Below are 24,468 nucleotides of genomic sequence, written 5' to 3'. Positions count from 1 at the left end.
CCTTTTAAAAAAGTCACTATTTGAAAAAACAAAATGAACCACCAGGTTGCAACCAAAATCTTCCATTAGAATAGTGTGTATATTAGCTCAATGGCACTGAAACCAGAGCATTTACAGCCAGTCTTGTGGGCATTTACAGGTCACTTCCTATTCATTTTAGGGCATTTACAGGGGACTTCCTGTTGATTCTGAGTCACTATTAATTTGTGGACATTTTTCAGTAACCCAAAGTCAACAGGAACAGTCCTGTAAATGCCCCCAAATCAATAGGAAAGGACCTGTAAATGGTCCAAAATCAACAGAAAGGGACCGAAAATCATCAGGAAAAATTAACTTGTTACCTGGCATTGGCTACCACTGACGGCCATAGACGTCCAATTCGTTTGAAGTGGGAGGGATAGCAGCGAATCATCTAATTAGCTGCCATGCCTCAATGTATTAATAATTGTTGTATCCCCATATCATGAGATCGTTATTGTGAGCCTTGTATCGTAAAATCATATCGTATCATGAGGTACTTAGAGGTTCCCACCCCTATTGCAAACCTTTTGTCAAAACCAAGTGCTTTAGGTGGAATTGAAGTAAAAAACCCTGTTAGGATTTAAAAGTGTTCAGGGGACTTCAATCAGTTAGCTTCCCTTTTTTTCTGTAGCATATTCCACGCATAAGGATCAGAGTAAATAAAAGCCCTTCAACCAAACTCCATATGAATGATAAGGCCTTAAGAACGAAACAATCAGAAATAAGATTCAGAATAGTTAAGGAACAAATAAATTATAGCAGTAGTCCCGATATTGCTTTATAATAACTTGAAAGTGTACCAAACCAGAGCAGGTCATTTTACTTGAGTATGTACGAAATTCAAAATGGTGAGTGGACATCCTAAACTTGTTAATGAACCTCAAACAGAATAATAATGATAATCAGACATTGAGCAAAATAACTCCATAATCAATCACAAAGAAAAAGGCTGCGACAAGACACTTTTTTTACATTAAGAAAAATGCTGCTTATCTTTTTTTCAAAATAAAAACCCTAACCTCAGATTTGTTCACAAGATTTTGCTCTATTTCATTGCACTGAGGAGGGGACACTGTGGAACCCATATCAAGCCACTTATTACAGGTATAAAACAACATAAACTTGGATTTGTCTGCATCAAGAACAAGTTCAAGCACCGGAAAACCAAGCAACTATGTGCCCTGGAAATTGACACTATATCATGGCCAATGTAGACAAATCAATGACAAGGGACGTGCAGTGTTGTTTTTTTCTTTACGTCATGTGTTAAAGTTGTGTCGTTTATTTCTTTCATTAGTGCTGTTAAAGTACTGCTTCTTTTCTGTCGATAGAGTATAAAATCAGATTTTGCTGGTTTCATTTTGATCCGTCCATGAATAATGGAGGAGTAATGATTTTAATTCCAGAACTAATTGACATAATTAATCAACCCTGAGACAAAAAAAAAATCCAGCTATAGGGATCGATGCGTATAAATGTCTAGAATGTACCTACGAAATTTCATTGTGATCCGTCCACAAATAATGGAAGAATAACAATTTTAGTGAGTGCCATCCCCAAGAAGAAGAACAAGAACAAAGCAGGCAAATTTTTGAGACCTTCCCACTGGCGGTCTAAAAAGCAATTAATTCATAATGATATTCTATGATCTACACATCTCCAGTAGGCAGGGAAAGACTTTTTAAATAGTCGCATCAATTTGTGATGGTGCCATCCTCAGAAAACATCCGATGTAAAACCCAAATTCCTGAAAACATCAATTTTTGTTTTTGTCCATTTTCACTGCCCTGCTGTTATTGAGATCTATTCCTTTTTTTGTTTCAGGCATAGAAAGAAAAGACGACCGAATTGTGTTATGATGACTCATCTCCTCCCTCCGTGTGGAGGTCAGCTGGAGGGTCATATTTATCTCTCCTGGGCACTGACCTCAGGTCTGCCGTTGAAACCCCCAAAACCTTACATTATGCATCTGCGCTTAAGCCCAGTTAATGAATGTGTGGGCGGGCAACAGTTCTCTCCAAAGGCAGTTACACAGTTAATGTGGAAGTGTGATAAAGTACTCTGGAGACCGGCCATGTGACGTCATAGCTGCAAGTCAACCAGTGTGATGGTGACGGAGGATGATTTTCCTCTCGTGGGACCCTTACTCATACGGTGGAGGTGATGAGGGGCAGCTGCTTGTCTGGACATGGCGTGGGGAGGGGGCGCCAGTGGTGAATGGCGATGATGGGACAGGGAAAAAAAATCCTGATAATATGACATTTTGCTAAACTAAGGCTCACATTTGCATCGTCAGCAGATTTTCAAATCCGCAATTTCAGCTGTGCGGTCATGTTCTCTTAAGATGTGTATTGATAAATATAGACAACATATTTGGACATGTTTTTTTTTCATCTAGTAATTTCTCTATGAAAACATGAACCTTGTCAAATGAATTTCCACATTTCCTCTTAATTGCTTGGTCACCTGTTGCTGGGCAGGCTGTATGACACACAATCATATGTGAGCCCAATGACGAAAAAAAATCTGACATATTGTACAGGGGTGTGACAAAATATCGAAATGGTGATATATCGTGATACTTTGTATCACAAAAGGTTATCGATATGCTCCTGCCAAGAATCATTTTTAAAAAGTGTCAATGTAATGTCTAAAAAATAAATAAATAAAAAGGAACCAACAAGTTGCTACCAGAATCTTCCACCATAATAGTGTCTCAGTTAACTCTAAGGCTGCACTGACAGTGCACGACGCCTAATCCATTTAGACTGGGAATGTTAGTTCATTCGAAACCAGAGCATTCACAGTCATTCTGTCCGATTTTCAGGGCATTTACAGGTCGTTTTCTGTTGAATTTGAGTCACTGCCTATTCATTTGGGTGATTCCCATGTCACTTCCTGTTCTGTAACTCAAAATAAACAGGAAGTGACCCGTAAAATACCCCAAAATCAACAGGAAGTAACTGAAAATCAACAGGTAAATGACCTTAAATAGCCCAAAATTACCTCATTGCCTGGCGTTGGCTGCCACTGACGGCCATAGACGTTCAATCCATTTGAACTGGGAGGGTGGCAGCGAATGAACGTCTACTAGTGATAAACTCGTTCCAATTCACAGCAGAAGCTTTTCTGTTTATTAGTCGTTTATAGAATATCCTAGAATGATTTCCTGACCAATGTATCGATAATCGTTGTATCGCCATATCGTCAGATCATCGTTATCGTTAGCTTTGTTTCGCAAATCGTATCGTATCGTATCGTTAGGTACCAAGAGGTTCCCACTCCTAATATTGCACAATGCTCCTAATGTGATGATTAACTTAAGAAACATTTGTCCTTTCCATATCACTATGCTGATTCAGGTCATCAAGCCAGTGGCTCTCTTGGTCATAAGCTAAATTTTAAACCACTTTGTTTACGGTGGTTATAGGTCTCATTCATAACTGCCCCATTAACCAAAATTTATTTTGTTATGATCTTAAATTCTGAAATGACAATCGTTTTGTTTTTTATTTTTACAGCTTAAAATATTTACATACAGTGCATCGTCCGTTTTTAAAGTAGCACAATAAAAATACAGTTTTCCGTAACATGATAAATAATCGTGGTTAATCACGATTACAATATTGATTAAAAATAAGCAGGATTATCATTTTGGCCCTAAATGTACAACTAACTTGATTTTCCAAGCAGCTCGAAAAAGCTGTCTGTATGACGGGCAATTTGTAAGGGAGGTGCACTCGTCAGGAATCATGGTACCGTATTGGCCCGAATATAAGACGGTGTTTTTTGCATTGAAATAAGATTGATAAAGAGGGCGTCGTTTTATATTCGCGGTCTAGACATTATACCCATTCACGAGCTAGATGAGGCAAGATATCATTGAAGCGATGTTCTGTTATGACAGATCTCAGCTACTCTCCCCATTCACGACGCTAGATGGCGCCAGATATCATTGAAGCGATGTTCTGTCATGACAGATCTCAGCTACTAGTTTAACCAGTTTGCATTATTTTATTGCAGTGTTTTTCCTTATTCAGATTTCTTTCAAGACTAGTTACAGTTAGACTTCACTTTGATGGTTAATGCAGTTATTGCAACTTTGTTGTTTTATCACAATAGTTGGCTTATTTATATTTCAAAAACCAGAAGCCTTTCATTTACGAATGTTATTGCACTTTAGTTTACATATTTAAATGTTCAGATATTAAGATTTGAATGAGGCAAAATAACATGCTTTTTCTCTCAAATATATTGTTAGAATCATTTGTTTCGGATGTACTGTAATTATTTTCTGTATAAAAATTAATTTGGTGCTCAAAAAGTCTTTTTTTTCTCAAACTTGTCTTGAAAAACAGGGGGGTCGTCTTATAATCTGGGCCGTCTTATATTCGGACCAATACGGTATATGTTTAGCCTGCCTAAGGAAATGAAACAAAAAAAGCTTCATACACATTTATTCAGCAAAAAAATATATATGCAAAGTGTAGGATACAATACAACTAACTTCATTGGGTTAATCCTAGCAAGCGTTGATGTATAAAGATAGTTTATCTCATTTAATAGCTTGAAAAAGTTCAAATATTTCCCTGGTAGTGTACTATCATGTTGTAGGTTGCATCATTAAAGTCCATCAATTTTCCTTATCTTTAATGACTCTTGCATCCATGACGAAGCTTTCATGACCAAGCTAGCTTCTTCTTTTACATCTACTTATTGTCTTCTGATCACCACAAATGGGTTTCTTAAAGCCAGTTGGCTCGGGCCCAGGACCCAAGGGAGAATCCCCCCGCCCAAGGGAACCTGCTGCCAAACGGTTGTAAATCACCATCTGTCTCCAATGTGTGATCACCTGACCTGAACTTGTCAACCTTGACCTTTAGGTGTCCGCCCACACATGTGTGCCCTGTTAGCCACCCACACACATGCACGTGCACACACAAACACCAAATAACAATCAATAAAAAAAAGTTGATAATTGTAAATGAAAAGATAGAGATAAATGCTATTTATTGTCGAGCATGTAAATATTATACAATTCCATTTTTACCAAATTCAAAGTGTGACTACCTTCAGACTATAGGTCTTAATGCATGAATCCAATTTTTCGGGTCCTATCCGATCTTTTCGTGTGCCCATTAAGACAGCTTTTTTTAGCTTGCAGTTCACCATGACTGGAGTGGCGTGCATGTGCTAATTTTCAATGCTTTAATACTTATTTCTCTCAATGTGTGTGTGTGTATATATATATATCAGAGGTGATTTCTGTAAGACTGCAAGTGAAACTGGGCATCCCCCAGAATGTTAAAAAATAAGTGATCAAATGTATACTGTTGTGTGTACATGTCATTGACTAATAATGCGCTACAACATGCTCAACTTTTGTATAGAATTGGCTTCTTATCACTGGTTACGATGCGGCTTGCTTTTCATTCATTTGTGCTGCTTCATAGTCCTTTAATTGGTGGGGAAGCTGTGCTTCACCAGAGTTGAGAGTTCTTTGTTCCACTATAGCGAAACGAGATGACTTATTGGATAAAAGCTGGGTTTATTCCGCCCTTCATCGAGGCTTGGCTTGCCCGGAAACTCTGGTCTGAGGCTGAACCCCTTTTTGAAGTGAAATGAGCGAATCAGTGATCTTGTCATTAATATCCGTGAGAGCATTTTTCAATTTTCATTCCATTGTTCTGAGTTGAACCAGAGACTTACATACTCATCCTAGGGACACTTGCTCTGTTAAAACGTTGAGCAAAAAAAAATTAGCTTATTTTGGTGTTCTTTTTTTTCTAAAATAGCTGCTTGTGTTTGGAGACTTGAATTCTGGCACTCTAGTTTCTTTCCCTACCGAGTAGCGGATGCGGCTGCCTTTAATCTCCTAATACCTCTCATCACATGAATTCTGACAATTGATAAGCGACACATTTGTGTAACTTCATGCTCAGGAAGTTCTTTACAGCCACGTGTAAATGCAGTAAGGGTCAAAGTAACTCCTGGAGGCAAACAGTTGTGGTCTGTGAGATCTGGCCACTGGATACTGGCATCACACTTCTTCAGATGAATATTTTCCAAGTTCTTGGGATCCTCTTGTGCATGAGTAGATTCAGCAGCAAAGCCGCGCTGTGTCGGCTGGGGGGCTGCGGCGGCGGCTCGTGGCCCGGGTGGGCGGACGGGGTTGGGGACGGGCGTGGGGTTGGTGGCGCGCCCCCTCTTGCCATCCCCGAGGGCCGGTAGATGGGCGCGTGGGTGGCCCGGGGGACCACCCTGGATTCTGGGGGGGGGGGGGGGGGGGGGGCGGGGTGAGGGCTCCTTTGCTGGGCTGTGGGAGGAGGGATGGGCTGCGCTCCCCCCCGGGCTGGCTGGGTGGGGGCCGTGGCCCTGTGTCGGCGCCCGCGTGGCGTCTCTGCTCGTCTGCGTAGCTGCTGCATGCCCGGTGGGGCACGCGTGTGGCTGGATGTTATTGGGTGCGCTCAAGCGGGGGGTCCCGGTGCCGGGATTGGCGATGGGGTGGCGTAGAGTCGGTCGCCAACGGGCTAACACTCACAAGGCATTCACACGATTACTGGGTTCTAGACCACAGAGATGATTTGTGTACACTCTCCCCCTTTCTATCACTTAGCTAATTGACTCCCCCACCTTCTTCCCCCTCTTTCCCTGGTCAACAGGCCCCCCACATGGTGTCAACCGGAAATACATTTAGCTGACGATAGCACCAACATATTAGTAGTTAGTGTAGTTAGGCGTTCAATGTATTTCTTGTTGTTGTTTGTGTTTCTTCTCTTTCTTCTCTTGTGTTTCTTTTCTTCTGTTCCCCATAACCCCTTCCTGTTCGCTGTTTTGTCATAATAAATGAGGTATGTTGAATGATTACAAAGGGAGTATGTCAGACTCTCAATGCGAAACATTAAAACTGTTCAGACTACCCGGGCACTTAGACTTCCATTCTCCGTGTCAAACAGCTGAACAGGTCAGGTTAAAAAAAAAAAAAAAAAAATCTCGTAATACCTCTCATGACATGAATTCTGACAATTGATAACCGACGCATTTGTGTAACTTCATGCTCAGGAAGTTCTTTACAGCCACGTGTAAATGCAGTAAGGCCGAAGTAACTCCTGGAGGCAAACAGTTGTGGTCTGTGAGATCTGGCCACTGGATACTGGCCTCACACTTCTTCAGATGAATATTTTCCAAGTTGTTGGGATCCTCTTGTGCATGAGTAGATTCAGCAGCAAAACTCTAAACCTTCGATGTGTTGACTGTGTGGGGTGCGAGACATCTTCGTTTGGGCAGGGCACGGACCGATGTCTCTATCCCCTGTGTAAAGAGACAGATGAAAAAAATATGACAATATTTTTAAATGGCCTTTCATGCTTCTTGCTCGTACCATAATGTTCCTTGCCCAACTGCCTGAGATAGGAATATGCCAGGAAAATACAACTGATGTTTATATCCCAAGTGCAATACTGGGTAGGGGTGCCCTTTAGTTGGTCTGACATCAATGAAATGTTTTCCACACACCTTGAACAGTAAATAATAATACAATCTGAAAATACTGTAAGTGAACCCAACAATACACCATTAAATGTCCATTCTCACTGGCCCAGATGAAAAAAAATGATGAAAGGAAAAAAATCTCTCTGTCAAAATATCTTTTCCCCATTCAAAGGCTTTTTAGGAAACCAGTTAGGTAACCAGCAAGCAGGATAACCCAACTCGCTGGCTAATGATGTTAGCCTATATGTTAGATGCCCACATTGAGAAATTCAATTTGTAGCGTTAGGCAATTATGATATTCAGTGTTGTACAACAAATGAACATCTGCACATGCTGCATTGCCTCAGTTATTATTCATTCGATTAAATATGAAGCACACAGTAGCCGACTACTTGCGTTTACAACTACTGCTCGTGTGCTTGATGATAAAGAACAAGATTTCAATTTTATTAAACAAAACTCACCCTGCTGTTGTGATTTGAAACAAAGTCCTTTCTGTGGATATATTTCACCCACTTTTTCCTAACTTCTTGCTCCTCTCCGAAGTCCTGGAAATCGATGCGAACTGTATGGCAACATACACCGGCGGTCTTGAATTGATGAACACTTTCTTCTTCCATTGTAGGATTTTCCTGCTATTGTTGACATAGTTGTTGACGGAACATGTATGTTCACTCGACATCATGAAAATATACGTATACACAAAAAGAAAATCTGTCTAATTCCGTTGATAAATTTCGGAAACCGTAAGGTAAACTGCTGTTAGCTGTGTGCTGTGGACGGGGCGGTGGCACACTCCTATTATGGCGGACAGGGTACTTCTGGTCGTTTTGTCAATAAGAGATGTTTTTTCCCCAAAAGTATATTTAAATAAGGAAAAAATCAAAACCAAATTTGAAAAAAAAAAAAAAACAACATGTATATTATGATAAATGGTTTTTAACCACTGCAAATGTAATAATTATGATATAAATGAGATGTAGATAAAAGAAAACAATGATTTGTACATGTATACGTGCATATATTTAACAGTTTTGAATAAAATACTGTATTTTGTATTTTGCGTGAAGTTTGAAGAATGAAGTAGCGAAGGATCGCTGTATTTAGGGGTGTGTGTGTGGGTAGGTGAGTGTGTGTTTGTCTGTACATAAACATATTACACTGTATGCCTGTCACACCATGAGATCACAGTCAGAGTAGTTGTTGGGATACACATTGGGGGAAAAAAATGGAGCCATGTTTTTCCAATTTTGTTACATTCCACAGAGTGGAGTAATTGTAGTAGTACTATACCATTATAAGACCCCAAAGAACTCTGTGGTCGTCTCTGTTGGAAGTCTTGTCTGCTTGTCTGCTGCCCGGATCATTGACTCTGTACGTAAGTCGTATTTGAAATGAGATGCCAAAGCCAACCACACTTATCCTGCTCTTTTATCTGAGTTTTTCCAAGTTAGTCTGTTATATTATCATTTTCAGCACCACTTTTGGTACACTTTTGTCGAGGAGAGTTGAATTGAGAGTTGAATTCAAACTAAAATACCATACAAAAACATTGAGACGTATAGTGCAATCGGCAGTTTAAGCCCTGACAGGATTGAGGCAGCATATGCATGAATGAGTGAATCGCCATACACAAGTACAACATGTTGATATCACATTTTTTTCTCGTTTGTCTCTGTAAAAATGAATTTCATGTCATGAATCCATTTTAATCAGTGCTGAAAAAAGCCCTATATACCAGTAATGAAGAAATACAACACTGTATTTTAAAATACAACTATAAAACAGATCTATGAAAGAGAATGTAAAGAGTTGAGCAGATTTTCAAAGTAAAGAAATTCACACACACATAGTACATCCTTGTGTTGGTGTGTGGCCTTTAATGCTTATAATGAGTAATCAGCTCAGGTTTAGCCATTTACCACGCTGTTGTGGAGTGTCTTCTCATTAAGGAAGTGGTGAGAATGGTGTGCCCTCCTGGGCCACTTGAACAATTTCCTTTCATCTGAAGTCAAGTTCACATAAAGAGTTCATAACTGGAAGCACTTAAGAGGCAATGTGGAGACATAAACAAGACTGTTGTTGTTTGATGGACTCTTTATTGAATGTGATGCAGTGCGAAAACAGGATTCTCAGAAATGGGGATGTAGTTGTTGACTTATGTAAGAGGGCAGCCAGCAGTGTTTATTAGACGACTTGCATAATGTTCAAAGAGCTTAACATTAATAAACAATGCGTGTTTCCGAAGGAAAATAATTCCCTTCAAGAGTGCAGTGTATTCTTTTTATATTTCCATGCCCAGGAAGGCAGGACTGTTATGCAACTGGAGTAATGAAGACCTGCTGCCTCAGCACATCTTCATGATCCAAGCTATTAGAAAATCTTCCTGCATGCGTGAACTCTTAAGCATGTATTGAATGCAAATATTTATATGTGAAAAATGTGTTTTGTCAGCCCCCTTGTTTGCATAAATGTACAGTACTCTAAAAACAGTAGTGTAAGAATTATGACATAATCTGTACACATTTTACAAATGAAATCTACTCTGGATTATTTCTTTCTTTTCACCACAGCGGCATGCCGTGTTACTGCTTGGAAGGTTGAGAGGCAAACAAAGAGCAGAGAAGAACTAGCACTGATAACACTGGAAATCTTGAGAAAGCGAGGTGAGTTTGTCCTCTTGTCATTTAGTGATCTGATACCAAACTACCAAGCTCGTGAACGCCAGTAGAGCGGCAGCTTGCTGTACTGTGCACTTCCACATGATCACAGTTCAACAAAGATTGAGAGTGCCAGTCAGTCTCACACCATAACAACTTCATCCTTGAACATTTCCACTGAGCAGTCAGAAAAAAGAAAGAAACCTGGCAAAGAATGTGTGATGGAACCAGAAAGCAAAATTTTGCTTAAAGACGCAAGGCTGTAGAAACCGACTCTATTGGCACAACATACGTACATAAAGCAAGACCAGTAACTTTGGAATAGAACACCAAAATAGTCTTGCAAATTATCTATACAGTGGTACCTCGATATACGATCCTTTCGACATCCGACATGCTCGAAATACGATGAATTATGACAGCGTCGCAATTTCATTGTTTTCCCGCAAGACATGGCCGGTCTCCTCCGACAGCCGTTCGCCATATCTCTATAAGTTAAGGTGACAATAAAAACGCTTTTTATTTCCGATTTATTATTAGTATTGTAACATCGGCAAGGGAGTCGCCACCTTCATCAGTGTTTTAATTGTTTCTTTCAGAACTTGGGCCAAACAACACGGCTACTGTCCGACATAGCCGACACCAGCAACCAAAAAAAAAATTCCCACTCTATCGCACTCCTCTCTCTCTCGCCAGTTACACGGTGCGTTCAGGAACAGCATGCAAAACACAACCGCCACATTAGGACCTGATTTGTGATAATTATTATATTATTATTATTCCGATTTGCATTTATAATTTATTTGTTTTGCAACGTGCAACTGTATCATTGTCATTGCATCAGCAGTATTTATTAAGGGTTTAGCATAGGCTTTTGGGCTGTGGAACAAATTAATCGAATTATAATGCATTCTTATGGGAAAATCCCGCTCGACATACGACCATTTCGACTGACAAACCAGGTCCTGGAACTAATTAAATTCGTATGTAGAGGTACCAATGTATTACAATTTTTTTCTGGGTCTGAGAGCATAGTAGTGATCGGTCACATCACGTCCAGATCCACTATTCCTGTCCTATTCCTTATACTGTACTTGCACATAATAATTAACTACATTAACCAACAGTAATTCACATTACAACTCCAACACTCAAGACGATCCCAAAGTGGGTGCATTTTTTGCCTGAAATCGGAGTCCGAGCAAATATTTCATCTCCTTGCTGCTTTGTGAGCAGCAAATTTGCAGATTTTTATTGTCGTTGTTTTTAAATATATTTTGTTTATAATAAAAACTTCGTGAGTGACAATAGGTCCAGGTTCACACAATTTAGCATTTCAAGTTAGCACACCTTAGCATTTCGAGTTTAGCTTTTTTCAAGAAAATGACAGTTAAGTCCGGAGCCCTGAGCTTAGTACAACCACTGTTTTATGACTAATTAGCTAAAATAGGGTATCAGTGGGCTCTTTTCCTGGTCTTTTTCAGCCCTCGACACTCAAGCCATCTCTATAACTGAACATTTGTATGTTCTTCCACATCTTTACCAGTGAATCTGGCACCAGGGACATCATTTTCAGACAGAATTGGTAGGTTTAGCTCAGTAGTGTCTCGTACCTACACTATTTACATGAATCTAGCATGAGTGACACGCGTGAGCTTGACCCCCATAACATTAGCTTCATGAATATTAATGAGCAAAGGTGACGTGTTACGTCCGGCATGCTATTCTGGGCCTCCAATTTTCCTTCAAGTGTTTTGTACTTTCTTCCGGCATTGATGTGAAATGGGTCTTAAATAGTATTCATTATTGTCTTACAAAAGTCTTAAAATGTTTTAAATCGGACTTGTTGAAATCTGCAGAGACCCTGTAAAAATAGTTTGCAATTAAAGTAAACCTGTAAACCATGTAAACCTAATGTAAACTCTGTTCATACCGCCAGCAATATGTTGTCAAGCTATCTAATCCAAGTGTACATTCTTGTTTGTCTTTGCAGCCTGATTTGAGCAGACTAGCTTTGACAGTATCCATCTCGAGGTGAATTGAGAACACAGAGTAAATATTCACCCCACGCAACTGCTTGGGGCGACTGTTTGTATGTAGCGTGCCAAGCGCACTTATTGCATCACCTGGGTCTTATCAACACCTATTCAGACATTTAGGCTCCTCTATTTAACATATAAACGAGGGCATGCTGAGCAAAAACACATGGGTTTGTTCTCGTGGGAAGAGAGTTTGGCTAATAAGCGCTGCATCCTCCTCTGCATGTGTGTGGTGAAAAAAGCTGAGGTCACGCTGAAATAGTTAATTAAAACAGTTTGTTGCCAAAACATTAGCTCATCATTCCCTGGCTTGTTTTGCCATTGGCCAAGGTTGAGCCCCCAACACTGGCCCCCTCTTGCAAAGTCTGAGAACTTGAGGGAAGCAGACAATATCTTCATTTGGGGGTGGGGGGGCAGTCCAATTGTTTTTTATTTTTCTTCATGTCTTTGACATAGGCTGAATTCATCCATGTATTCATTTTTGATACTGCTTAGAGAGTACCGCACATAACGAGTCACCTTTGCTCATTAATATTTTTGACGTTAGCAACTGTTGCTAGGAGGGGTCAAACTCCCGTTTGTCCCTCATGCTAGATGCATGTAAATAGTGTACGAACAAGATGTTTACTAAGCTAAACCTACCAATTCTGTCCGAATATGATGTCCCTGGTGCCAAATTCACTGGTAAAGATGTGGAAGAACATACAAATTTTCAGTTAAAGAGATGGCTTGAGTGTCGAGGGCCGAAAAAGACTGGGAAAAGAGTCGACCTGATACAGAGGTAGCTTTTTTTATCGACACCTTTTTCTTTTGTGCATTGCCATACGCCACTGACAATGACATTCTCCTGTTTCAACAAGCTATCCTTTACCACCATATGCCCTGTGTTTCCTATATATTATATCCTCTGTTTGCGAGAGCGCTTCTATGTTGACCACCTTCCGGTTTACGATGGTGATGTCACGCAGCCGTGCGGTCTAAAAATAGCATTCGTGCAGTATGCTAGTTTCATTAAGGTCAAAGGTGAGCCGGACCTTTTCCAAAGCGTGAGGAGCTGGGAGGTACATCCTGGACTGGTCGCCAGCAAATCGCAGGGTACATTCTGTGCGTTCAGACAACCATTCAAACTCACATTTGTTTTTACGAAAGATTTAGCCTTTCCTCAAGAACTATAAAACTGAGATCTGTTAGAATATATGCAATAAGAAAGTACTGTAAGAGTAAATATCTAAACATTCACCACACTATTCCAATTAGATTCCAGTCAACTCTGCTTGTACACAAAATTTCAGCAAGTGAAAAAATGTTCTCAGACAACAACAGCAGTTCTCATTTGTTACCATTTTTGGCTTGTTCACAGTAGCATCTGATTTGTCTGACCAAAGAATTTACTCCGTCATAAAGTGATGCATCTCTTTCCTAAAGTCATGATTGGTCATTCAACACAACATTATGAAATGTGTTCTCGGTTACACAACTAAGCAGAATCATCCAGTTCATTCACTGGTATGAGCCATGCAAAATTTTGATGTTTCAAGATACTTCAATCCCTTAGACTTCTCCTAAAAAATACACCTAATTAATTGACTTTTTTTTTTTTTTTTTTTTTTTTTACATCTATAAATATCCATTGCAGTTCCCCAGTACCTGTGTTGACTGATTGTCCTTTGTTATACAATGCTTCTACTAGGCATGTGCCAGTTACTGGTTTCACGGTTTACCATGGTATGAAAACGTTGCGGTTTCAAAACCACAAAAATTTTCCGTCATACCGTAGTATGGTGTTCGCTATTTTTCATATCCCAAAAATGCAGGCAGAAGTGGCTTGGCGCCGCAGCGCTCACCCATTCCCCTGTTTGTTGCTGTGTGTGTCAGTGACACTATTCTGCTAAACAGCAAGCGAACCAAAAACAAACACTCCGAACACAATGCGTACTATTCTTCAATTTATTTTAAATTGTGGTAAGTGAAATACACAAAATGAATACATTTAAAACTAGGGCTGTCAAACGATTAAAAATTTTAATCGAGTTAATTACAGCTTAAAAATTAATTAATCGTAATTAATCGCAATTAATCGCAATTCAAACCATCTATATAATATGCCATATTTTTCTGTAAAGTATTGTTGGAATGGAAAGATAAAACGCAAGATGGATATATATATATTCAGCATGCGGTACTTAAGGACTGTATTTGTTTATTATAACAATAAATCAACAAGATGGCATTAACATTATTAACATTCTGTTAAAGTGATCCATGGATAGAAAGACTTGTAGTTCTTTATGAAAAATATTAGTACAAGTTATAGAAATTTTATATTAAAACCCCTCTTAATGTTTTCGTTTTAATAAAATTTGTAAAATTTTCAATCAAAAAATGAACTTGTAGCCCGCCATTGTTGATGGCAATAATTACTTACACTATAAAATCAGTCGCACCCAAGCGCCAGCAGAGGGCAGCAAAACTCCGCAAAACACAATTAACAAGTGGGCCTTTCACTCCTGTCATTTAAATCTCTCTAAACTGGGCCAAGTGCGTTAATTGCGTCAAATTTTTTAACGGGATTAATTTAAAAAATTAATTAACGCCCGTTAACGCGATAATTTTGACAGCCTTATTTAAAACGTTGTACCATTGTATTTTTCCACGTGTAAGTAGCTTCAACAGGTTAGCACCATGAAAAAGTTTGTCAAAAATAAAACACACATTTTCCTTTCATATTCAATATACAAACTAACTCAAAACTTACAAAGACGAATTTTACCCTAGGCTTAGCTGGGAGAGCAACTTCGTCGAGGTTTTAAGTCTCACCGCCGCTGAGTGAGAAACAAGCTTGAATGAAGGGGGGAAAAAAGGATAGCGTCAAAGATCGCCAGTTACGAAAGATGATTTCGCCTAAGCACAAATCCACGTTCGCTGACGAGGAGAGGTCTCACTCCCAATGTTTTTTTTAGATGAAACCTTTCCACAACAATATTTACATTTTAACTAATACATTTTTAACTAACTCGTTAACTTATGAATTTTATATGTTCTTTTTAACACAAAGGCATGACATCATTTAGACTAGAGTTGACACAGTGGCTGAATATGGTGAAACTTCCCTTGAACTTCACCCCCCCCTTCAAAAAAAAAGTCATGCAGTGTATATAAATTTATTTTATTTAGAAGTGTTTTTACTTTTTTATAGCAATTATTTTGTTCTTGCTCTGATCTTGAGCAACTTAAGTGGGTATAGCCTATAAGTTCTATTTATTTTAATTTTATTTAAAATATTTGTTATTTTGTATTTATTTATTTTAACATTTTATTCATGTTCCAATTTGCAAATATGTTCTGAGAAATTTAAAAAAAATTGTTTTCAATTGAAAAAAGTTTTTATTTATTTATTTTTAACCCATACAGTACATCTCAAAATAACACATTTTGGAGCTATAATTGCGATACTGTGATACTTTGAAACCACAGTATTTTTGCTCACGGTTATCGTACCGTCAAAATCTCATACCGCCACATGCCTAGTTTCTTCTGTGTTGCTGACTGAGATATCGCTCTTATCCTAGAGTCCATTTGCTGGCCTCTGTTTACCCCCCAAAAAATGCTTTGTTCAAGTTGTTGTCAGCATTGCATAAAAGAGGAAGTTCACCTCAGTATTTCATGTTGACAGACAACTAGTCACCAATTGCTTCACAGTCACTTGCTGATGAGACATAACATGAAACAAATTTGTACATGATACAATATAATTTGTGTATTTCAAACTTTCAAACATCTTTGTCATCAGAATACTCCCACTAGTTTATTACGAAGACAAAATCCCAGGCTAACCTTGCTCTGACCTGTTGCCTTTTTAAGACAGAAAAGCACCTTATTTACCATTACTGTAACACAAGATTATTCATTTGAAATTATGGTATGGATATGCCTGCGTTGCAATTTGACAGATACCTTGTAAATTATCTCAAATCATTTTCCCTGAAATTGCAACCACTCCCTGAATGCCCACCTATTTACAGTATGAGTAAGAGAAAGTGCAAATCCCAGATCAGGGGTGTTGGAACTTTATTGACTGACAGCCAAACAACACACATATTTTAAATATGCATTCGTATGCAAAACATTTGCGCACCCACACTTAAGATGTCTGGTGCAGTTGGAAGAGAGCCAGATGTGCTCATCAAAAGACCCAGATGTGGCTTGTGAGCCATACTTTCCTCACCCCTGTCCCAGATGAATAACAAAAACAAAGCCTAAAACTTTTGTTTTTAATATGGATTTGCTGTTTCCTTATGCTATAAAACATGAGGGATTAATGAAATCTGATTCTTCTGGGGGGCGGGATAGAAGTGGGGCTGCACCCTGCCTCTTTATGGCCATCACCATTTCTGGCTTTCTAGTTGGTACTCTTGCAGCGCCAAGACACATTATAGACATGGTAATGCTTTGATCACCGTTTCAGGTAGTTCTTTCGTTGCCAAGTCATTTAAATGAGGAACTGGATGCGGTTTTAATTAAAGTTGCACCGATACCGATACCAGTATCGGCAGGGGGCGCCAATCCGGCCCGAATTGGTGGTATCGGTATCGACGAGTACCAACAGGGCCCCGATGCCATCTACTGGCATCAATTGAACGAAAATGTACTGTCCTCCCCACGTGAGCTAACTTCCCAAATCCTGATGCATGACATCTGTATGTCTATGTCTCAAAATTACCAAACGAAATTAACTCCTTCGTCTTCAATTTTAAGGATGTAAACTACAACGCATGTCCGCGATGTTACGCTGCTCATCTAACATGGCATTCACAAACGATTAGCATGCGTAAGCTAACACCTGCTATTGTAGTGCCGATGGGATCAGAAAGCTTAAAACCGTGGAAGACTAAGCAAACTCATGGTTTCATGATGAACAATGAGTGGCAAATTAAGAGCGCCGTACTTCAAACTTGTCCTGTTTATGAAAGTCAATTGTCATATGTGTTGTGCAGTAATGAGCAGAAGTGACTTCTGTGGCCAGAAATCACTCAAGCGGCGCAGTGCGCACACTAGATATCATCAAATAGCAACCTAGATGTCCTTTGTTAGATCCCATGCTAACTCTCGCGCGCACACACTAGATATCATCAAATAGCAACCTAGATGTGCTACATTAGATCCCATGCCATTAGCTGCGTGAGCCCAGAGCGACGCGCAGTCCATATACTACATTGATGAATTAGAAACCGCCATAACTGAATGGAAGTTAAGTAGGCCAAATCAATCCATACCGGTGACTATAGATAATGCTACAAATACTGTTAATTCAGTACGTTACATATGGACTCGGACCACAAATAGGATGTTTTGCTTATATGGTAAATATAGCTGCTAAGAGAGCTGCAGCAATCAACAGTGTGCCCCATTTTACAAACAGTAAAGATTGTTCTCCGCACTTATATACAAAATTTCTTCAGATCAGTAAGAAGTAAGCACATAAATATTATGCACTAAAATGCTTGTTTATATGATATTTTTGGTTGTTAGCAAATAATTAAAAAAAAAATAATAATAATAACAGTTGTATTTTCTGTTTCAGAGCATTAAATGTATTGAATTGTATCGAAAATCGTACCGAACCGTGACTTAACTGTATCGTTGCATCCCTTATACATACATATATATATATATGTTTTTTTTTTTTTGCTAACAGAGTGGTATCGGAATGGTATCGGTATCGGCCGATACTGCACAGCCAGGTATCTGTATCGGTATTGGGCCCAAAAAATGGTATCGGTGCAACACTAGTTTTAATTACCATGTTGATTAACCTTAGCACACTCTTGCGAGGAAGGATGTTTTGTAGAATTGGGAACAAAAAATATTTTTTCATACATGTTTTGGAGACTCTGGAGAGAAAAGTCAGCGGCTATCTCTGCCGATGGATGGGCTTTCCACGCAGCCTATGCAGCATGGCACTGTATGGGAAGACCAGCAAGCTCCAGTTCCCTTTCAGCATCCTGGACGAGGAGTTCAAGGTCTCTCGCACCAGATAGGCTTTGCTCTACCGTGACTCCAAGGACTCCAAAGTTACATCAGCAGGCATCGTGGTGCGAACTGGAAGGAAGTGGAGGGCTCAGGAAAGCCTGGAGGTAGCAGAGTCCCGGTTGAGACATAGGGTCCTGGGGGGTGCAGTGGCAACAAGCCATGCTGGGCTGGGAGCCCTTCTCCAACCTCGCTATGAGCAGTGTTGTCACAGATTACTTAAAAAAAGTAATTTAATGGCTAATTACTGATTACACCTAAAAAAAAAAAGTAATCTAGTTACTTTACTGATTACTTTATCATCAAAGTAACTAAGTTACTTTAAAAGTAACTTATTTACTTTTTACCAGTTTTTCTCCTTTTGCTGCCTCAACATAAAAATGACAACAAAAAATGTCATCGCATGTAATTGAATTTTTCACATAAGGCTTAATCTTTGAGTTAGTGGGGGTTTAATTAGTCGATGGAGTTGATATAAACCACCATTGACTCACGCTAGCTTAGCCACCCCGGAGCCCTGAAACTAACAAATAACTGACAAACTGCACGGAATTTGTCCAAATCAACTCCAATGACTAAATAAACCCCCGCTAACTCCAACATAAAGCTAAAGACTTAGCTGTTAAAATATTGTTTATAAAAGTTGTAAAGCAATAAAACAAACAACAAAAATTATTGAAATGAACAAGAATCCTACAACGTATTTCATAATGGGTCAAAATCATTTTTCGAGCAGATTTTTCTAGCACCTAAGACACTAGCTTTTGCTTTGCTAAGCCAAAACTACACCTGTGGAGGCAAGATGGGTATTTAGAATTTCTGTAAACCTAAGCTTTCAAACGCAACCAACAAGAACTGAGCTTGAACAGTTTTATATATATGTATATATACAGTATTGGCCAAAAGTCTGGGGACACCTCAAAGGTGGACACTTTGAAGAATGTAGAATATAAAACCTGTTTTCAGTTATTTCAGTTTTTTTGCCATTCAACATGTTCGTTCATAGTTTTGATGTATTCAGAGAGGATTTACAGTAGTAGGGAAAATATATAAAACGTAAAAATGTTTAGGTGTGTCCAAACTTTTGACTTTTGTTTCAGTCATCAACATGCTTACACAGCAGATCTGTGCGACGTTGAAGCAGCCCCACAAAAGTAAAACTCCGCCTATGGTTACAAACACTGACAATAAAATGTGCATAAAGGCTGGTTACAAACTGTCGAAGTGCGTGCTGTCTTGTTACCTCTAGGCTTTTTCGAGTTTTGTCGCGTTGTCCTGTAATTCCAAGTGCTTCCTTGTTGAATTGGATGTAGAGTTTTTAGCGGTCGACAGTCTTTTTCAGCCATTTTAAAGTTTGCCTTTCACTATTAGCCTCGCTGCCTTGTCAGAATGCTATGTTGTTGACCGCCGTGGCAGACAGCCTCAAACAGCATCGTAAAACACGTGACCCCCCCCCCCCCGATGAGAAATGTTCTTCGTACATGACTACAGTATTCTTCATTCTACATACATTATGAGGCAAAAACAAAATAGTAACGCACAGGCACTAGGGAAACTAATCAGATTACTGGCTTGGAAAAATGAACGCGTTAGATTACTCGTTACTGAAGAAAGTAATCAGATTATAGTAAGGCCTTACTTAGTAATGCGTTACTGACAACACTGGCTATGAGAAGGTATGCGCTAAGGACAAACGCTAGCTAGTCCTGAAGGAGGTGCGTGCAAATGTTGAGGAGGAACGAACCAGCAAGATGGTGGGGATGCAGCTGCATGAACAAGGTGGGAGGGAGCACTGGAGAGGAAGGTGACCTGGTTCGAGATCAGGTTGGCAGGATCCCAGCGCATTAAGTTCATGGTCCAGGCTGTGTATGATGTCCTACCCAGCCCAGCCAATCTCCATCTCCGGGGCCTGAATTACTCTCCAGCCTGCGTGTTGTGCTCTAAGAAAGGCTCGCTTGAACAAATCCTCAGCAGCTGCTCTAAAGCTCTGGTGGAGGGTCGCTACCGTTAGCGGCACGGCCAGGTGCTGAAGCCATAGCTAAAGCCATGGCAAAAACAACAGCAGCAAACAACAACCTGACAAGAGGAGAATCGCCTTTTTCAGGGCTGGTGAGCAGCCTCAGTCACAGCCCAAACCAGCGGCCAGGCTCACCAGGCCACCTCAGCATTGGACTGGGTTCTCCAAGTAGACTTGGGCAATCAACTCAAGTTTCCAGACCATGTTAAAACAACTTCATTGAGACCAGATATTGTGCTTACGTCAGTATCTTCAGGCAGGTGCTACTGATGGAATTTACATTTCCCTGGGAGGATCGCATAGAGGAGGCGAATAAGCGGAAGCGGTCAAAGTACCAGGAGCTCGTCGAGCAATGCCAGAGAGGAGGCTGGATGACACGCTGTGTGCCCATTGAAGTGGGGTGTAGAGGCTTTGCGGGCCGCCCTTTATGCAAGGTGCTCACACTTTTAGGCATCACAGGTGCTGAAAAAAGGAAGGCCATCAAGACCACCATGGAGGCAGCAGAGAGAGCCTCTAGATGGCTCTGGATCAGGAGGAGCGATCTGTGGGCCAATGCTACTGGGACACAAGCTGGAGTCTGATCAACCCTGGCTGGGTCACCTGAGGAAGGGGGTATGATGTTGGAAGACCTGAAACCCCCAATGATCTCTGGCATATCACTGATAATGTGTCCCAGTGAATCCTAGGATGTATCTTACAATCATAAGAATGGGCAAAAAACTACCAGCATCCTGACACTCTAACAGAAATACAACTCCTCGTATACAGATGTTAATGACTATTCTAACCTTTATAGGGCAAGTGACTATTTTTGGTGATTAAAAAAAGATAATAATAAAATAATGATTTAACCCCATAAATACCTGGCATCCACATATTTGGACGTCATGAAAGCCACAATATTAACATTTGGTATACAAGTGTGGCCTACATCAACCCCAATCACCAACCGGTCTGCGGATCACTTGGTGCCATGTTGCAAGAGAAATAAATAATTATTTGTGTTTTAACCCCAGCGTACGCGAGGCGTCATTGACGCTCAGGCCCGGAGTGGCTAATCGGGAGCTTCTGGACGATTCCAGAAGGGCCGGCCGGCCAGATGGGCCGGTCCGGGTTTTATTTAAAAAAAAAAAAAAAATTAGACTGTTATAATTTTTTGTTTGGTATTTATTTATGACAGTGTCACTGAGTAAAACTTACATTCTGTTACCGCTGTCCCTGTGGGCCGTCTTAAAAAAAATATATATATATATACAGTATTTTTTTTTTTCCAGACTCATCCTCACGTGCGCACACGAAAAATACAGCATGCAGCTCCGCCCCCTAATTGTAGTCTGTATTGAGCCAAATTAGCTGCTATCTCGGTGGTCGGGTGGATAAAAAGAGCAAGGGTGGCGCTGAAAAATAAGAATTACAAAGAGAAAAGCACTCGTGAAAGAATCGGCAAAATGCGCGAAAATAGCTATTTTTTTTCATGCAACGACCTTGCTGCCTCAAACTACAGAGGATTACAACGAAAGTGGTAAGGTCAGATGGCGAATAAAATGCAACTTGCACCGTGTGATACGACAATATGTAATTGTGGAAACTTTGGCTTCTTGTAGCACCTCACAAGGGATATGTAGCAGCAAGCATTAGCCATAATGAACACACCACAGGTGCAGAGCTGGAAGGTAGGATTGCCATGTCGTTCAGCGAGTGAACAATAGAATTAATATAATCAATTACGTGGCGTTTTTAAAGTGGAAATGGAAAATGGATAATAGTATCATTAGAAGTTGTTACAATGTGCAATACGTATTCTTTATTTTTCATATTGTTATGTTGCTATGTTTGTTTTATCTGTAAGCACTAATTTTGTTAATATTTAATGTTGCAGAAAAGGTCTTATTTATTAATTTATTTTAGGGCTGTTAAAATTACCACGTTACCGGGCGGTAATTAATTTGTTCAATTAATCACGTTAAAATATTTGACACAATTAATGCACATGCCCTGCTCAGACAGATTTAAATGACAGTACAATGACATGCCCACTTGTTAATTGTGTTTTATGGAGTTTTGCCGCCCTCTGCTGGCACTTGGGTGCGACTGATTTTATAGGCTTCAGCACCCATGAGCATTGTGTAAGTAATTATTGACATCAACAATCGCGGGCTACTAGTTTATTTTTTGATTGAAAATTTTACAAATTTTATTAAAACGAAAACATTAAGAGGGGTTATGATATAAAATTTCTATAACTTGTACTAACATTTATCTTTTAAGAACTACAAGTCTTTCTATCCATGGATCGCTTTAACAGAATGTTAATAATGTTAATGCCATCTTGTTGATTTATTGTTATAATAAGCAAATACAATCCTTATGTACAGTATGTTGAATGTATATATCCATCTTGTGTCTTATCTTTCCATTCCAACAATAATTTACAGAAAAATACGGCATATTTTATAGATGGTTTGAATTGCGATTAATTACAATTAATTTTTAAGCTGTAATTAACTCGATTAAGAATTGTAATCGTTTGACAGCCTTAATTTTTCAAATGTATCATTTAATAGTTTTTTTTTAAATCCATTTTTAAATTTGTTCAAAATGATGTTGTGTTGCACTTGTTAAAATAAAGCCACCTTGTTAAACAACCATTACCTGCACTGAATTGGAATACACAGAATTACAGTACACAGCTTTAGAGAACACTGAACTTAACACGTGTATGCATAGTGACATTATTTTAAATGAGTGGGCCGGTCTGAGGCATGAAATTCCAGGGCTGAAAATGAGTCCCACTCCGGCCCTGACGCTCATGCATGGAGATCAGGAGCTAGACTAGGTCTGTCTTTTGCCGTTGTGTTGTGCTGATCTGATCCCTTAATTCTTGAAGATAAGCACTTTGAAAACACACATTTGATCTAACCAATGTCTGAGAACAAAGCATGCTTCAGCCGTGTAATAGGGATGTAATAGCTGCTCACCTTGGGCAACACCACCTTGTAATTTCCATTCCTAATAATTTCCTGGCCAGGGAGGAGTTTCCATCTCAGCATGGACTCTTTTAATACACAGCGAGCTTTCCCTGTAGGGAAGAGTGAGAGGACGACTGCTTCAACATGAACAGGATCTTACATTATTCCCAAAGTTGTAATGGAAACAACACGCCATTTAAACCTTAATAACAGTTTGTGTCCAGGCACGTGTTACATGACTGCTTACTGTAATTCATTCACATCTGTTTCATAGCTTAACTACTCAAATTGCCCTTACTTGGTCTACCTTGTTGAGTATGAGGAAAATCAAGGAAGAAACATGGCTTCATGTGGAAAGAAGTTTAGCTGGATCCATTCAGGTTGAAGTTATTCACAAAATTGCCCTGAATTTGTTTACACGAGAATGTCCAAGAGGATGAAAAATCCGTAGCCGTAGCATTATGTGGGCACTGCGATAAATCACAGTTTTGCTGTCTTTGCCTTGAGCATGTGTGTGCTTAATGGAAACACAATCAATGTGACCAAACTTTTGTTTGTATCCTGCCATAACGCTTGTTGTGCAAACAGGGCAGTTATTGCTGAAGATTCAGTTCTTTTCTGTAGGGATTCAACGATAGTCAAGTCACGGTTTGGTACGATTTTTGATACGAGCGACACGATTTTCGATTCGGTTCAATACATTTAATGCTCTGAAAAAAAATACAAGTGTTATTATTATTATTATTTTTTTTTTTGCTAACAAGCAAAAATAACAATGGTATCACATAAACATGCATTTTAGTGCAAAATATGTATGTGCTTCTTACTTAGCTGAAGAAATTTTATATAAAAGATCTGAGAACAACCTTTACTATTTGTAAAGTGAGGCAGAGCATACTGTTGATTGCTACAGCTCTCCAAGCAGCTAGGTTTACCACATGAGCAAAATATCCTATTTGTGGTCCGAGTCCATCTGTGTCACTTACTGAATTAACATTATTTGCAGCATTATCTATAGTTACTGGTATGGATTGATTTGGCCTGCTTAACTTCCATTCATTCACGACAGATTTTAATTCACCAATGTAGTGTATGGACTACGTGTTCCATGATCACTCTGGGCTCACGTAGCACATTTAGGTTGCTATTTGATGATATCTAGTGTGTGCGCGAGTGTTGTCGGAGCTTTAAAAAAGTTAACAAATGCCAAAGAAGTCACGTCTGCTCATTACTGCACAACACCA

At 39.5% G+C, this 24,468-nt stretch overlaps 1 protein-coding gene across 4 annotated transcripts in view; it reads left to right on the top strand.

The window, feature by feature from the left end:
- The window catches only part of wu:fa11c10 (protein FAM110B), a 93,559-nt gene that overhangs the window by 32,056 nt on the left and 37,035 nt on the right, over positions 1-24,468 (top strand). For 2 of the 4 annotated variants that reach the window (XM_057830519.1, XM_057830515.1), the window contains exon 2: positions 10,086-10,178. The exons of the other annotated variants lie outside the window; for them this stretch is intronic. The gene's annotated coding sequence lies outside the window, so the exon portion shown is untranslated. The remainder of the gene's footprint in view (positions 1-10,085; positions 10,179-24,468) is intronic. 4 annotated transcript variants of the gene reach the window in all.

This window comes from Corythoichthys intestinalis, chromosome 2 (assembly GCF_030265065.1).
Source record: "Corythoichthys intestinalis isolate RoL2023-P3 chromosome 2, ASM3026506v1, whole genome shotgun sequence".
Taxonomy (NCBI): domain Eukaryota; kingdom Metazoa; phylum Chordata; class Actinopteri; order Syngnathiformes; family Syngnathidae; genus Corythoichthys; species Corythoichthys intestinalis.
Note: the sequence above shows the minus strand (reverse complement) of the source record. Positions and strands in the feature narration are given on the sequence as shown.